This window comes from Epinephelus moara, chromosome 1 (genome assembly GCF_006386435.1).
Source record: "Epinephelus moara isolate mb chromosome 1, YSFRI_EMoa_1.0, whole genome shotgun sequence".
NCBI classification, from domain to species: domain Eukaryota; kingdom Metazoa; phylum Chordata; class Actinopteri; order Perciformes; family Serranidae; genus Epinephelus; species Epinephelus moara.
The window spans coordinates 34,651,118-34,665,780 of NC_065506.1; positions in this window are offsets into that span (position 1 = coordinate 34,651,118).

Here is a 14,663-nt window from a genome sequence, read left to right on the forward strand (position 1 = left end):
ACAGAGTGAAAGCGGCAAGTCAGCAGCTCCAGCTCTCAGTCAGTGTCTACAGAGGAAGCGTTGAGCCACAGAACTGTGTGATCACAGCACACATTCGCTGTCGTTAGGCGTGAGGCAAATAGACTTGGAGCCTAAAAAGATTCTTTATGTTGGGGTTAAGCGAGTGAAATGTGAGCTATCACATGGCCCACGTGTAGCCTGCTTTATTGATTTAAATTACACCGCATCTGTTCCATCGGTTGCACGTTAGATGGACATGTGAGACAGTACTATTTTAGAGAGGTTACGTGCTGTGCTATTTCTTCCTCCGCTCTTTGCCTGGCAACTGCTCCCAGTAATAGTCGAACATGTAACCCTCATTTCTCCATGCTTCTGACTTCTCACTGTCTGTGCATTTAGGTTCTGAAAGAAAAATTGTTGTAATTGCTCTGTTCATCAATGCAGAAATCCTTGAGCTGTTCCTAAAACGTTTGCTCTCCGCTTCTAATAAATCGAAGTGCTCAGAAAGTGAGTTTGTGTCTTTAACACATGCTTTCTCTTTTCTGTCTCTCACAAGCAAAAAGCTGTATTTTTTTTCTTCTTCCTCTTCTGTGAGCTGTGAAGCTGCACTACAGAGCATCACTCTGTGGCAGAACCTGACTAATCATTGTGCAGCCTGAGCAGAGTCACCTTGTTGCTGGGCTCAGATCCAGGAGGAGACAGTTATGGTGGTAAACCTACACCCTAATAGTGTCACCCAGGGACAAATCGGGCTCTCATTGTTCTTTCCTGTTAATAGATCAAGCCAGACTGGTCTTAGACGAAATGTTCATGTCTGTGCAAAGTGTTTATGCAGTGTTTGTGGTCGAACACTTAAATCAACAATGGATTTCTTCCACCTTCTTTATTATTCCTCCCCCATTTCTGTCTCTTGCAGCGGTGTGTAGTCCTGTCTCTCCTTCACTGGAGCTTCCTCCATCTGTCCCTGCAGGTGTTTTTTTGTGTGTGTCTTGTCTGTATTTCTTTGATCAATGTTGCATTACACCAGTGTAAATTTTGGCCCTCCTTCAGTTCTTTGTCTTTGTTGTTCCGTCTCGGAAAGATGTTTTGTTGATGTTTTTGTTGTTAAAAGCATGAAAGACAGAAAACTCATCCCTCGCTGCTTTTCAAACAAATAGCACATATTTGGCAATCATGCAAAATAGCACAAACAGATATTGAATATCTTGCTATCTGTCCCAATGCACTGATTTATTCCCTCTTCAAACAGCTGAATGCTATCCTGCAGTATGAACTTTCTGCATGTTCATTCACAGCAGTCGCAATAATTGATTAAGGTTTGCCTTGATGTTGTTTGTGTCAGTGGCAATTGATCTTTATTTGTTGGTTTCATGATAGTTTAATAAGTTTGGCTCTCAGGAGTGGAGACAAAGCTGCTCCCAGCATGAGCTAAAAATGACTAAAAATAGGAGTTAAACACTGAAAAAGTCAGTGATACTGTAGATGAGCTGAAAACATCAGGTAAGTGGATGAAGGAAGCATCATAAACATCACGTTTGGGATTTAACGTTTCTGAAAAAATTACATCCATCTGCTGAAGTTAACCTGTCATTTTTAAATGTTGCCATGTTGTGTTAATTAAACATACACCCATGTTAGTCTTTAAGCAGGATTCATAGTCGTGCGACAAACATAGCCTACACTGTTATGAGCATTTATTCTTGTGCGGTGGTGTGTCTGTGTCTCTTCTCCAAAACACTAGTCGGCTGCGGGGTTTCTGTGAAGTGCTGTAAAGTTTAGTTGATTCAAAACACACATTAAACATTGTTTAATTCAAACACAACTACACAAATCAGCTTCACTATAACTCACAGCATTCACAGACAAAGCGCTTGTCTTTATCCGGACACATTTTCCCCACAAATACAACATGCTAATGTTTGGCATGGCATTTTACATTGTATAAATTAGCCTAGCAGCAAGCAAACATTTCCTCTTTTCATATAAAACCAGAAACAACAGCAACATTTAACAAAGGTAACGGCACATAATTCAGCTCCATTACAACTCATTAGGTTCACTGACAAAGCAACCATCTTACACTAAACACGTTTTCCAAACAACATGCTAACATTATTAGCACAAGCCTATGGAATTTTACATTGTATAAATTAGCCTAGCGACAAGCGGAGATTTCCTCTACTCATATGAAGCCAGGATAAATCACACACAAGACTTAAAATGCTATTTTAGTGGAGGCTTTATTGTATTCACAATTTATTGTTTCTTATCTGTGAAATTAAAGTTAAAAAAGCTTTGTTTCCACTGAGGGAATTAGTTTCAGTTTGGAGTTACATTTCTGCACGTCAGGTGACGGCGTGGGCTCCATGTCAACGCAGAGCCTACGCTGTAGCTACGGCATCAATTCAACACAGAAGTATCAATTCCACCTTAGCACCACCCAAACACAATTTGCTAGGTGTACTCACGATTCCCAGGGAAGGAACCCTCTTAATTTTGTGATGTCTTGTGTATAAAGCTAACATTTTGATTAAATGTCACAAAGCCCCAAGTGTCACATTTTAATCTGTTGGGCAGATTACCAGATAGTATATGCTTAATTTGTTTAAGTAGATCAAGCATAAAAGTATATTGTGTTTAATCTACTTAAGACAACTGAGGCATCAGATAATTATGTAGGTCAAGCAAGGCCAGTCTGTGTATAAAGTAGTTCATGTCTTGTATGTGAAAATGAAGTTTGCAAGTGAAGTCAATTTAATTGTGTTAAATTGATGTAATTACTGAGTTAAGTTGACTTTATTTGCCAAAAGCTAGTTAACTGTACTTGGGAATATTATTTGTTATGTACAAAAAAATAAGTTATTTATATAAAGATCAGTCATGGTTGATTTACATAAAAATCTGATGCAAAAAGTTAATTTTAATTTTTTTAGTAGATCAAGCACAGTATTTTTATCAGTTCAGAGAGAAAGGTGAAAACATATATTGTGAAAATTCCTGAAACAGCTTGAAAACAAAAATACTGCAGCTGAAGCTGGTAATGCTGTATTTAAGTTGTTAAATGCTCTAAAGGGAAAAAAAATAGCACTTCTCTCTTGTGATTATAGCCGTACAAAAACAAACATTATAGCTGACTTTCATCGGTCAAATTTAGCTTGTTTGAGTTGAATGTGAGTGACGGTCTAAGTGAAGGACTGTGGTGTGTTTTTTTTAGGTCTGCCACAGTACATAGTAGATTCCCTAAGGGCTATGGCATTGAGCAGAGTGACAACTGTAAAAACAGTACACTTTGTTGGCGGCAACAGAAGTGAGCACATCTGGCTTTGATCACCATGGTGATGACGGTGCAGAGAGTGACAGGGCAAGCAGAGCAATGGAGACAGATTCTCAGGGGAGTCATTATCCTGTTTAGTAAGTCTAATGAGAGAAAAGGTGTTGCACCTCAGCTAACTGCTGTCCTTGTTTAAAACACAGGCATGTGCAACCAAACACACCGAGCTTATAAGATGGAAGTAAAAAGAGGCACTTTGTGTATCATAGATGCAAATACCCCCCCCCCCCCCACACACACAAACACACACACACACACACACACACACACACACTGTTAACTCAAAACCTGTCACAGTGTCATAACTGGTGTTATACTGCTATTTAATATAATATACAAATTATACTCATTTTTTAAATATGTATCAGACCACTCACATAGATGATTGCTTAATATAGGTCTACAAACAACAAACTCTGAACCCATCAGTTTTCAATCTGATGATGATATAGCACCTGGGGCCGAGGGCTAAAGGCTCTGACACACCAAACCAACTTCAAGGAACTAGCGGCATCAAAGGCCCCCTGCTGCATCACCTGACATTGCCAAAAACATTGCACTAAACACATAGCAAAGACTACAGCCGACGATCAGTTAGCTGGTGCGCTCTGTTCCTACATAAGAGGAAATAACTCTCCACACCAGCAGACGGCAGTAGTCTGTAATCGTCATTCAAAAAGGGAAACTGAAAAACTATGCTAGTTCGCCTGCTAGCACATTAACAACCCAATCCAGTGTTGAAAGAACAAAGTATATTTATCGTGCGGCAGGGAACAGTAACACAAAACGTCACAAAACATTTCTGCTAAAAAGCGCAATGGCTAAAAACAAAAGTTCTTACCTCACGTACCTACCAATCAGAGTGATTTCATTCACCACCGTGCTCCGCAGTCACCAATGCCTACTTCAACATGCTGAATCAGCGGGAAAAAACCCAGTTAGCACAGACAAGGGCCAACGGTGTAGGACACCACATTGACGAGGGCAGCAGACACTTACCAACACCCCAACTTTGACCAACGGCCGACCGTCAGCTTGGTGTGTCAGGGCCTTAATATTTGCAGGGGTTCAGATTAGTGGGCCAAGACTTCCTCTTCCGTGCTCTGGCCATTGTTCACTAATCTCTATAAACCAACAACTGCATATAAATGCTGACTAAAAAAAGAAAAGCTAAATCATCGTCAGACCACACATTCTCATTCCAACCTCGTCACATATCGACGTTTGGTCATGGACTTTCCATGTCAAGATATGACGTGCAAGGTAAGGTGCATTGGTTGTTGACGTTCAAGTTCCGCGTAATAAGCCTTGTCTGTTTTCAAAGTACACCTCTGATCCGTACAGTCTAACACTACGTCGGTACAACACTTTGCAAAGACACGCACTTGATTAGGCAACAAAAGCATGTGGTTGGGTTAAGGAAGAAAAAACTATTTGGATTTACAGTCTTACGGGAGCAAATACTGGCCTCCCGGGGGTGAAAGTCGGTGGTTGTTGGACCCATCCACCACCCCTCTTGTCCACCCTTCCTTGGACTTCCACTGCCTTAACTTTCAGTGTTGTGCTGCCGCGTTTCCCCCTGACACTGCTGGGCATCGTTAAACAATAACAGTGACTGGCTGTGTATCGTGCCAACATGAAAGGACGTCTTTTTTCGTCAAAGTCACTGACCAAGCGCCAGATTTTGGCGTCTTCGGAGTGATGCACGGTTGCGTCACAAGATAGCCGATAGGTTCCCAGATTGCATTTTGCCTCTTTTGCTCTCCACACATAGAGAGTACAAAGGGAACAAATGGAACTGTGGGTGGACTGTTGAAGACTAACTGAAGAGTGTTTGATTAGAGGCCTTACAACCTGCATGAGTCAGATACTTGACTGGTAAAATTACAATTATCTTACTCATTCACCAAAAACTTTAAATAGAACAAATTCACATTTTTTAACCACGTCATTACTCCTAATGAATATTATAGAGCAGTACACTACATTTCTGTGCAGCGTGTAGGACTTAAAGGATTTAGTGGAGTGTAACAGTGACAATTGCAGACGTGCCCATGTTCATTGTTTAGGAGGTTTCAAGCTGGAGTCAGATTATCTGCAGGTGTACTCTATTCCTCTCCAAAACCACATGATTAAAACTGTTACAAAAACCCCACACATTCAACTAAGCAGTTTCACATTACAAATCAGCCTTTCTCCGACATTTGTTGTCGCACGTGCTAATGTGTGCTCACCTTTCTTCTGCTCCAGATGTTCAGGAGGATTTTACCACAAGCTGAATTATCTGCAGGGATCTCCTATGCTCCAAAACAAATGCACCCAGTGATTTAAACCAGTAAAACCACTTAATAAAGCAGTTTCACCTTAAAGAATCTGTGGTTTTCTGACACTGCTCATCACAAGGGGGCTGCTAACTATGGTGGCCGATGTGAAAACACGAAAAATGCATAAACACAAATGGCCGTGTCTTGAGCCTGGCTGTTTTGACCAGTCGCAGCTGTGGTCGAAACATGCTGACGCAACATGACAGACAGTGGGTGGATGAGGACCCACTCCCTATGTAGAGATGAACAGCTCACTCAAAGGCCTCATTTACACTGCAAGCGATGCGTTCACGTAGCGCTCGTGAACGGTTGCTGTTTACTCGTGTTTTCATTTCATTTTCAAGTTAGAGCATTCACACCGCATCCGTTCTACGCGCTGCTCGAGTCGCACTGCTTTCGCTAGCAAGCTTGAAAATAGAAGAGATACCATTTTTTTTGCGTAAGTCGCGAGCGAATGGTGGCTGTATTCAACAAAAAATCGACATCTACGGTGGCTGAGAGAGGTCACAACACACGCAAAGGGATGTGGCAATAAGGCTAACACTGAGCCGAATGGGCTTTTTGTGCTAAGGCTAGTAATACAAAGCAGACAAAGAATACTTACCCATTTGTAGTGCTAAATATTAATTCTCCAAGCATTGGAATAATCACTGGCGCGCAAACCTGTCCACCCTGGGCTTTGGGTCCAAACTCACTTCTACTTATTTGGGGTTTATTGGAGATTCGCAAACACGGTGCACTACCGCCACAATTGTTCAGGTGTGGTTTGTATTTTGACAGGACAGCAGCGGCTGCTGCGCGACGTGTCTGTTTGGTTTTGGTGTGAATACACGTGTGCTGCCACTACACTTGTGGACCGCTTTGCGAACGCATTGCTTGTGGTGTAAATGAGGCCTAAGGTGATGAAAACACAAGGATTCTATACAGAAAATGTGTCATATTCAATTTCTGCCATATTGTTCCCCTAAATCCTGCACACTGAGCCTTTGAATGCAAATGATACCACTGGCAGACATTGCAAACTAATATATAGTGATATATATCAAATATATGTAGCAGACAGATGCTACTACAATTAGTAGTAAAATGCTTAAACTTTTTCAACCCTAAGTGTGGGTTTGAGCTGAGGTTGATTTGAATGCATCTCCTGACAAAGCGATGGTCGTGCAGTCCCATGTTATCCCTGCCAAGAAGCATCTGTATGCTACCTATCTTTGCAATGGAAACAGAGCAGCTCTATGCAGACACACGAGAAGATTTGAGACACAACATTCATCCACATGACCAATCAAAGTCAAAGTGCAGCCATCCACTTGCATATTTTGAAAAAAGGTGGCATGCTGGCTGGAAGAGGAGATGACCTGTTCCTGTGTTTTTCCTCTAGTTCCCGTGTCAGCTTGGCGTCAGCTCGGAATCAGTCTTGGCGCATCAAGACACCGAAGCCCCATCTTCAAACTGCACGGTCTCTTGCGTGCCAAGGAACAGTGATGGCTTCAGGGAGAGAAGTCAAGTTTGCTGTCACAAACCCATTTTTCAGGAGAGTGCAGGTATCTGGCAGCACGCAACTGTCACGTCAGGACAACCTGAACGTCACATAAAAATGATAATTAGAGATCAAATTTCAAAGTTTGTAGCAGAAAGTTCTTTTGAAACAGGTAGCCAAGAACTTGTGAGAATAGGTACAGCATAAATTTAGCAAAATAACAATTTAAATGTGGCATTATCTGATTTAAACCGACAATAGATACGATTATTGCTGTGATTATTCAGTTTCAGTACCTGGTGCCACAGACATAATTGCTTGTCACATAAAAACAAGATGTATCTTGTTTTTCTCGTTGCTATATTGAGTACAGTATTTAAAGATTATAATGATGCAGACACCTTGGAAACATGCATTCAGGAAATCCCTCAAACTTGATAAATATTGGTCATAAAAAAATCGATGTGCTCCAGTTTAAACCCCCCCAGAGCCCGGCCTGTCCCCAAAGTAGTTGTTGGTGCTGCTGTGTAAAATAGATTTTTTATACTGTTAAATCTCTTTGTACTGAAAGAAGTCCTTGTTACTTGACATCCTCGTCTTTCTTGTACGCAACAACTTTTTTTGCCGCAGCCTTGAAACTGCATTTCAACATCTCTGTCAGGGCTTCACATCTGAGTCCATCCATCATGCACAATATTTACTTTTTTACTGTGAGCTTTGTCATCTGAGACGTTGTGCGGAAAAAAATAAAAATAGTGCACCTGTTGCTGAGGATTAATTCCTTGCTCACACACATTTGTGTTAACAGAACTCCGCAGCTTAACAAAACAAGCAGTTCTCCATGTGTGGGTACAACAGGAGGGGGTCAGACGGCTTGTGCTGACTGCTGCCAGAGCGAGTGCCGTGGTAGACTGCCAACAACTGTGGCCTGCTTCTTCAACAGCCATTCAACCCCAGTTTGCTTGCCCCAACCCACAGCAGCAGGCTCCCAAATGAGATAAGACAACTGAGTTTCTTCAAATTAGAGCTCTGGCATTAACTTCTGTGCTCACTCATGCACTCGCTGTGTGTTGAGTCTGTTTTTAACAGGAGTAGCGAGATTAGACTCCAACAGCAGTGGACAGCAGGGGCTGTAACTGTTGTCTGGTGAAGCTCCGGTAGACAAGTAAATGGTGTGGGGAGTTTGGCTTATTGAACTTTGTCACAGGGTTTATGAGCATGCAGCTAGGCAAGCCACAGGCTGTACAAATCACCTGGAGCACACTCACACAGGAAGCTGGCAAAGAAATGGAAACACTGTGCTTTTCTGGAGCAGCCTCTCAGGCTAAACAGCCGCTACAGTCACCTCCATGACTTCAAACCTTGTCTACCCAATCACGTACATCTGTTTTCCGGGTCATAGCATTTGCAGACATCTACTAAAGAAAAAAAAGAGAGGGAGCGAGAGAAACAAAAAAATAACAGTCCTCACCTCCTGGCCCCAGAGTTCAGTCCTTTCCCCGATGGTGTTTTTCAACCTCCCAATTCACAGCTCGGTTTATAAAACCTTCCAGCACAGTTCAGGCAAGTTTCTGTTCATGTTCAGTTGCACACAATTCACTTAATGTTGCCTCGGTAACACAACGATCAGATACAATCCCCCTGTGACACGGTTTGAACTGTTGTACACAATTTCCAAACACACTCGCTAACTATTCCAAAAATGCTTTTTAGAAATAAGCCTTTGACTTTTCTATATACAATGATCATAGCTGTAAGTGTGTTGGATGTCATTATCTGACAATAGAAATGCCGTCACGAGATGGAACCTCACAATATAGACATGATAATCCTGTCACGCCCCCACCCTCCTCAGAGGAAGATCATATGATCTTTACGTGTTGTGCAGCAGAGCGTGCATCATTTTTTTTCTCCAGTGATGTGGAAGTGAAATGATCATCTAGCAGCCATGACATCCGGTGGTATTAATGCCTTAATCTGCCTTTGGAGGGTTTGGAGTAGCTCGAGTTGTGTCTCCGATGCCCAGACTTTTACGATCAGAAGACACTGGAGTTGTTTTATAAATATATGTATATATAAACAACCCCCCTGCTGAGCTTATCTTTTGAATTTACACTCTTATACTGATCAATTCCTCAGCTGCCTCACATGTTGCTGTCTGGATGTCAATAAAAGCTTTGTTTCATGCAGAGGGAGACCCCCCGCCCCCCTCTGTATACCAGCCTGTGATCGATAAATCTCATAAGTCTTTTCCTCCAACTGAGCGAGCTTCTGCTTCTTCCCCGCAGAGAATCACTGAGCGTCAGACAGACCAGACACACTCCTCCTAAAGGTGTCTCCCGTCGCATACAAATCCTGAGCCTGTCCTGCCGACTCTGCTCCGCCGGGCTCTGCCACATACGCATTCCTCCCCCAGAGACTAGAGACAACCAGACAAGTAGATAACGTTTTAGTGAGTCCCGGCCAAGAAAAAGATTACTATGGGGAGCTACACATGTGTCTGTGCGCTTACATGCTTATGAGCGTGTTGCTGTGTTTTGAGGCTATACTTAATGCATGCGCTCACATGCAAACATACAATGTTCAATTTTTTATAGACATGTTCGACAAATTGCATTAGTGTAGAAGGAGCTACCGTCGTATTTGCCTAATGAAGGAATTAAGATTAAAATGAAGTTTAGGGCCAAAAGCTACAACATGCGAGAGAAATAAACAGCTTGTCTCATCGAATTTGCAAATCTTGTAAAGTGTTTTGAAATCCCTTTGATTTAGGACCTCTCTGCTCTGCAATGTAAATCAGCTGGTGAATAAATGACTTCATGGCTTCATTAATATGTATGCGCATGTCAAGCTCGCCTGCAGTCTGATGTCAACAAGATTTGGAACAAACTGGACTCTTATTTCAGATAGATGGACTGAGGAGGGCTGAGACGGGGGTGTTGTTGCAACACATGTTTAAATTCCCGCAACAACATTATTACCAGAGATTAGATGCAACGTGAGAATATCATCAAGCTGAGTAGGTAATAGCCACACACACACACACACACACACACACGAAGTCTGTTTTTAGAAGTGAAATGCACGTTGGTTCTGGACTCAGGCCCAGGCATGGGAATATATCCCAACCGACGTCACACATGACTACACCACTAATAGGAGCAGGAAGGTTGTGGTGTAAATGAGGAGTTGAAATAGATGACAAAAGGGTGGGAGGGAAGGTACTAACATCAGGTGGGCAGGAAGCCCACTGATCCTCCCTGAGGTCCGGCAGCCAGGTCAGACAAACCAATGCGTGGTAAGCCTGCAGATGCTCAAAGCGGCAACGCTGCGTTAAAGTCAAAGCTGCGTCTGGTTCAAAGCCAGTGATAGAGAGGCCTAATTACTCTTTCATTATAAGTCATGCTACAGAGTATTCATGTGCAATTAGTGAGTGATTCGTCCAATGTGTTTGTCAACGTATGAGGCCCATATTGCAGGCATGCATGTGAGCAGAGCAGCTCCAGAGACTGAACTTTGATGTGTTTCCTTGATTGTATCCTCTGGCAGATAACACTGCTGTGTGATTTGGGGCGCAGGGGTTAGAGTGTCTGAGTCAGCTCTAGCTTTGCTCTGGGAACAGCCAGTCTCCCACTCGTTTGAAATCACAGTAACGTACAGTTCATCTCAAGAATCAAACCTCCACAGGCATCTCCCAGCACAGTGATGGCTGAGACCTTATCTGCAGCACTGAGATGCAAAGGTTGGCGGGTGCATTTCATTGCATCAAAGACTTCATCAATGCGATCAATTTTTTACTCTGTAGCAATTTAAAAAAGTAAAAAACAAAAAATTTCTTTGTCTTTCATTTGCTGACTGGGTGTATTCTGTCATTAAAGATGCTTCAGTGTGTTCATATTATGCACATATATTATTTCATTGCACACATTTTGCTCTGACATTTTCAGAGGTCACTGACAAAGATGTGCTGCAGTTTGGCAAGAACAAACAAAAGTCTGTGAAGGCGGGTGGGAAGTTTGTACAACTGAAAAACATGTTATTAAATTCTAACAAATGATGTTTATTTCAAAGCAATATTAAGACCAGTAAATTAATAACATTAAGCTGATTTGAGGACTCGAAGAATTTGTGTAATTGCAAGTTTTATGTTGTTGGGCTGAGCAGGTCAAATGAGGGGGTTAGGTAAATAACTGCTAACTACTGATGGCTGAGCACGGCCCCCTGACTGCTGTAAATAACATGAAATTTAGTAAGCAAAACCGTGTTTTCTCTTACTGAATAATATCTGATTATTGTTCCTCCGGGGTGTTTTGTTTTGCTTTTCCTTGGTATTATATTTCACAGTGTTGCTGGACTGTGTGAAATAACACCCTGCTGCCCTGTTAGAAATCTTTGATGGACAGTGTTCTTACTGTTTCTTTTTTTTCTCTTCCAAATAAAACAAAACAAACTTAGTAACGGTGATGAATCAGTCCGTGTAGATGAAGTGGACCTATTGTATGACTGTTGCACCTATGTAATCTGTTAACTTGTTTAATGTGGGCAGCTAGAGAGGCTATAAACACAAACACTGACATGTTGTCAGGTAATAAACATGATGTGGCGGATGTGTTGGCAGTAGGGCTCAGTATTGTGTATAAAAATGTCAATACCAGCACCCTTTAAGTTACAAAGATAGCAACAGAGTTCTTGATTCGATATCCATAATGTGAATGAAGTGGCATATTGTATAGCAGTACTTTTCTATATATTAGTGTCATCTCGGCACACTGAACACTCGACTTCACCACAGACTGTCTGGGTCTTAGCTGCTGCTGTGGGAATGTGAGCTCCACTCTGTCAGCGTAAGAAAGTCCGCCTGCATATACACAGTGACAGGGCTAACTGTTTTAGCATCACACGGCTAATTTCTCTTAACAGAGTCAAGCTGTTTCCTTGTCAGTGTGAGTTCACTGGGACTGTTTAACGACTCGGTGTTGGATGTTAGCCGCTGCTGCTGTGTTAGCTCCTGCTAACTGACCATTCACTGTGTTACCTCTCTCAGTGACAGCTTACCGGCTCCGAACCATAGTTGGGAACACTCTGGCTTATTAACATTAGGTTCAGCTTGGCTCGTTATTAGCTGCTAACTAGCCGTCCAAACCACTTTGCAGATGGCAGGATGGCGAAACATTTTGGTGCCGTTCACCAACAATGCTCTATTGCAGTCTTCACCACAAAACAATAAACATGGCTTTCTCATGGGGTTTAACAGTAGCCCTGAGCTTATCTAGACACTCAGTTCTGCTGACAATCATCTCTCTTTGCCACCGGCCATCTTCACCATGACATGCCAAGAGAGCTGCCCCTCACAGGCCACCACCCTTAAGCCTAGTTCACATTACATGATTTTCACCCTGATTTTGCGTCGCGGAGACTATCGTAATCTTTTGAGTCTTCATACCTGGCGACGTGTTTCTGTCAGCGGGAGTCTCGCCAACTGCGTTACACACCACAAGATTTCTCCACCGAGCCCTCGCCGACAGAGCCCCAGATAATGCAGTGACGTCACCAAACTTGGAGACGACACATCGTAAAGGCATGGATATTCTTTATTATCCTGGGTCCAAACACAACGCGTTCCCTGTGATGCTGTGGACGCCACCATTGTTGTTGTTGTTGCTTGCTGGCCAGCTTGTCTTCCTCACATTTCTTCCGTCCTCCTGCGTGCTGACGTGGAACATATCCCACCTCTCATTGGCTGATGCTCTTTGTGAGTCGTGTCAGCCTTCTCCAGTTTTCTAGCATGCCAGATATCCAGTCCCAGTCACAGACGAGGGGGCGACTTGCTCGTAGGCTTGTTCACACATGAGGACTCGTCGTGGCAGACTATCTGCCGACTCACCTCCGACCCAAGGTGGCTCTCAAGATCCTCTGCGACATCAAAATCGCGGTGAAAATCGTGTAATGTGAGCTAGGCTTTAAAGGGTAAAAAGATGAGCAGGTAACAACTGGGAGGGGAGTGTCTCCGGAGATGGCAGCAACAGAAAGTTTGCTGATCCAGCGGGGAGTCTGGAGGGTGCAAGATCAGATCCCCTCACAAAAAGGATCAAATGCAGTTATTGTTTTGAGAGGTATTGATTCTACTTGATTCTGGCTTATTTTGGTCAATAACTTAAAGTTGCTGAGTACCAATAATCAGTCTAAGTCAAATTTCAGGTGAGCTGATAAAAGCATGTCCAGGAGTTACTCTTGTCTTAACTCTAGCTTTGTCTCCACCAGCCCCTGAGAAAGAAATCTGTCTTTTGAGCTGCTCCACTTTCAAAAGTAAGTCACTAACTTTGGTGGCCTTCCAGTGCTGAGCAGGTAGTGTGCAGCTGGTTTGTGAGTTTTTTCATTAAAATGAGCTGCCAGCTGCTGAAAATACACTGTCTGCCAAAGAAGAACTACAGCGTCCGTCGTTTCAGCAAGTGTCCCAAAACAACATGTTCCAAGTGACAAAGCCCTGAAACCATGTGTTAATTATTGTTACTTGATACTATGACCATCATGAATTTTATTAACAGTGATTTGAAAGGTGCAAACAACTTATGTCGTCCTGCCAATAGGGGGCGTCAGATCAGAAAACGTGTCTGTGTTATGTTTTCGAAGACATGGAAAGAACAGTGGATTTTTTCTGTGAGTTTTCAGGACTTGTTGGCTGAAGATGTGGTTTTTGAGAGCTCCGTACAGCTGAAGGAAACTGCAGAGGTTGGTTATAATTCTCTACGGGTTTGTCACAGGGAATCTTCCATCTACATTATACATAACTTTCATTCATTGTTAATATACATTTTTTGTTACAGCAGCTTAAAATTGGATACAACAAGGAGATACTTTACCAACCTTAACCTAAGAAATGTACTCAGATTACAGCCGTGGTTGCTGAGGAACAGCTACTTTTCTATTATTTTTTGTTACATTTAAAACAACTATCCAATTATTGTCCTTTAATCCAATTACAAGTCTTGTCTTAACAGGAACACAATGTATTCTCCGAATAAATTAAAATCAGTCATAATTTAGACTTGGTCGGAGTGTAAGCACACATTGGTTTCATTGTTTTCATCAAACTTGCTTTCTGGTTTCGCCTGCTGCCAGTGTTCTTGTTTCAAATTACTTTTTAAGCCAGCCATTCTGTCATCTAGCTTTACTGCAGTGTTGTCAACCCCCCATTTAAATATTATTTAGAACTGACGGCCGGAGCAGGGAAAATTAAGCTCTTTGTGAAATAAAATCCACATACAGTACGTTGGCTGCGATGAATAAAGGCATAGTGACTGCCAGTTGCTTTATTCCTCATAAATGGAACTCCAATTAAAGCAGGAAGCTTTGTCTTGCAAGAGAGAAGAAACCAGGCTCATTTACAGTACCGCTTCTAGTCTCTTGAAAAGTCATGACAGATAAGGAACATAGTATTACTGTAGAACACCCAGCCAGTGATTGGGCAGAGACTCTGGGGGCAGCAAAAACAATTCCTGACATAGCGTTGATGAATATTTTCAAT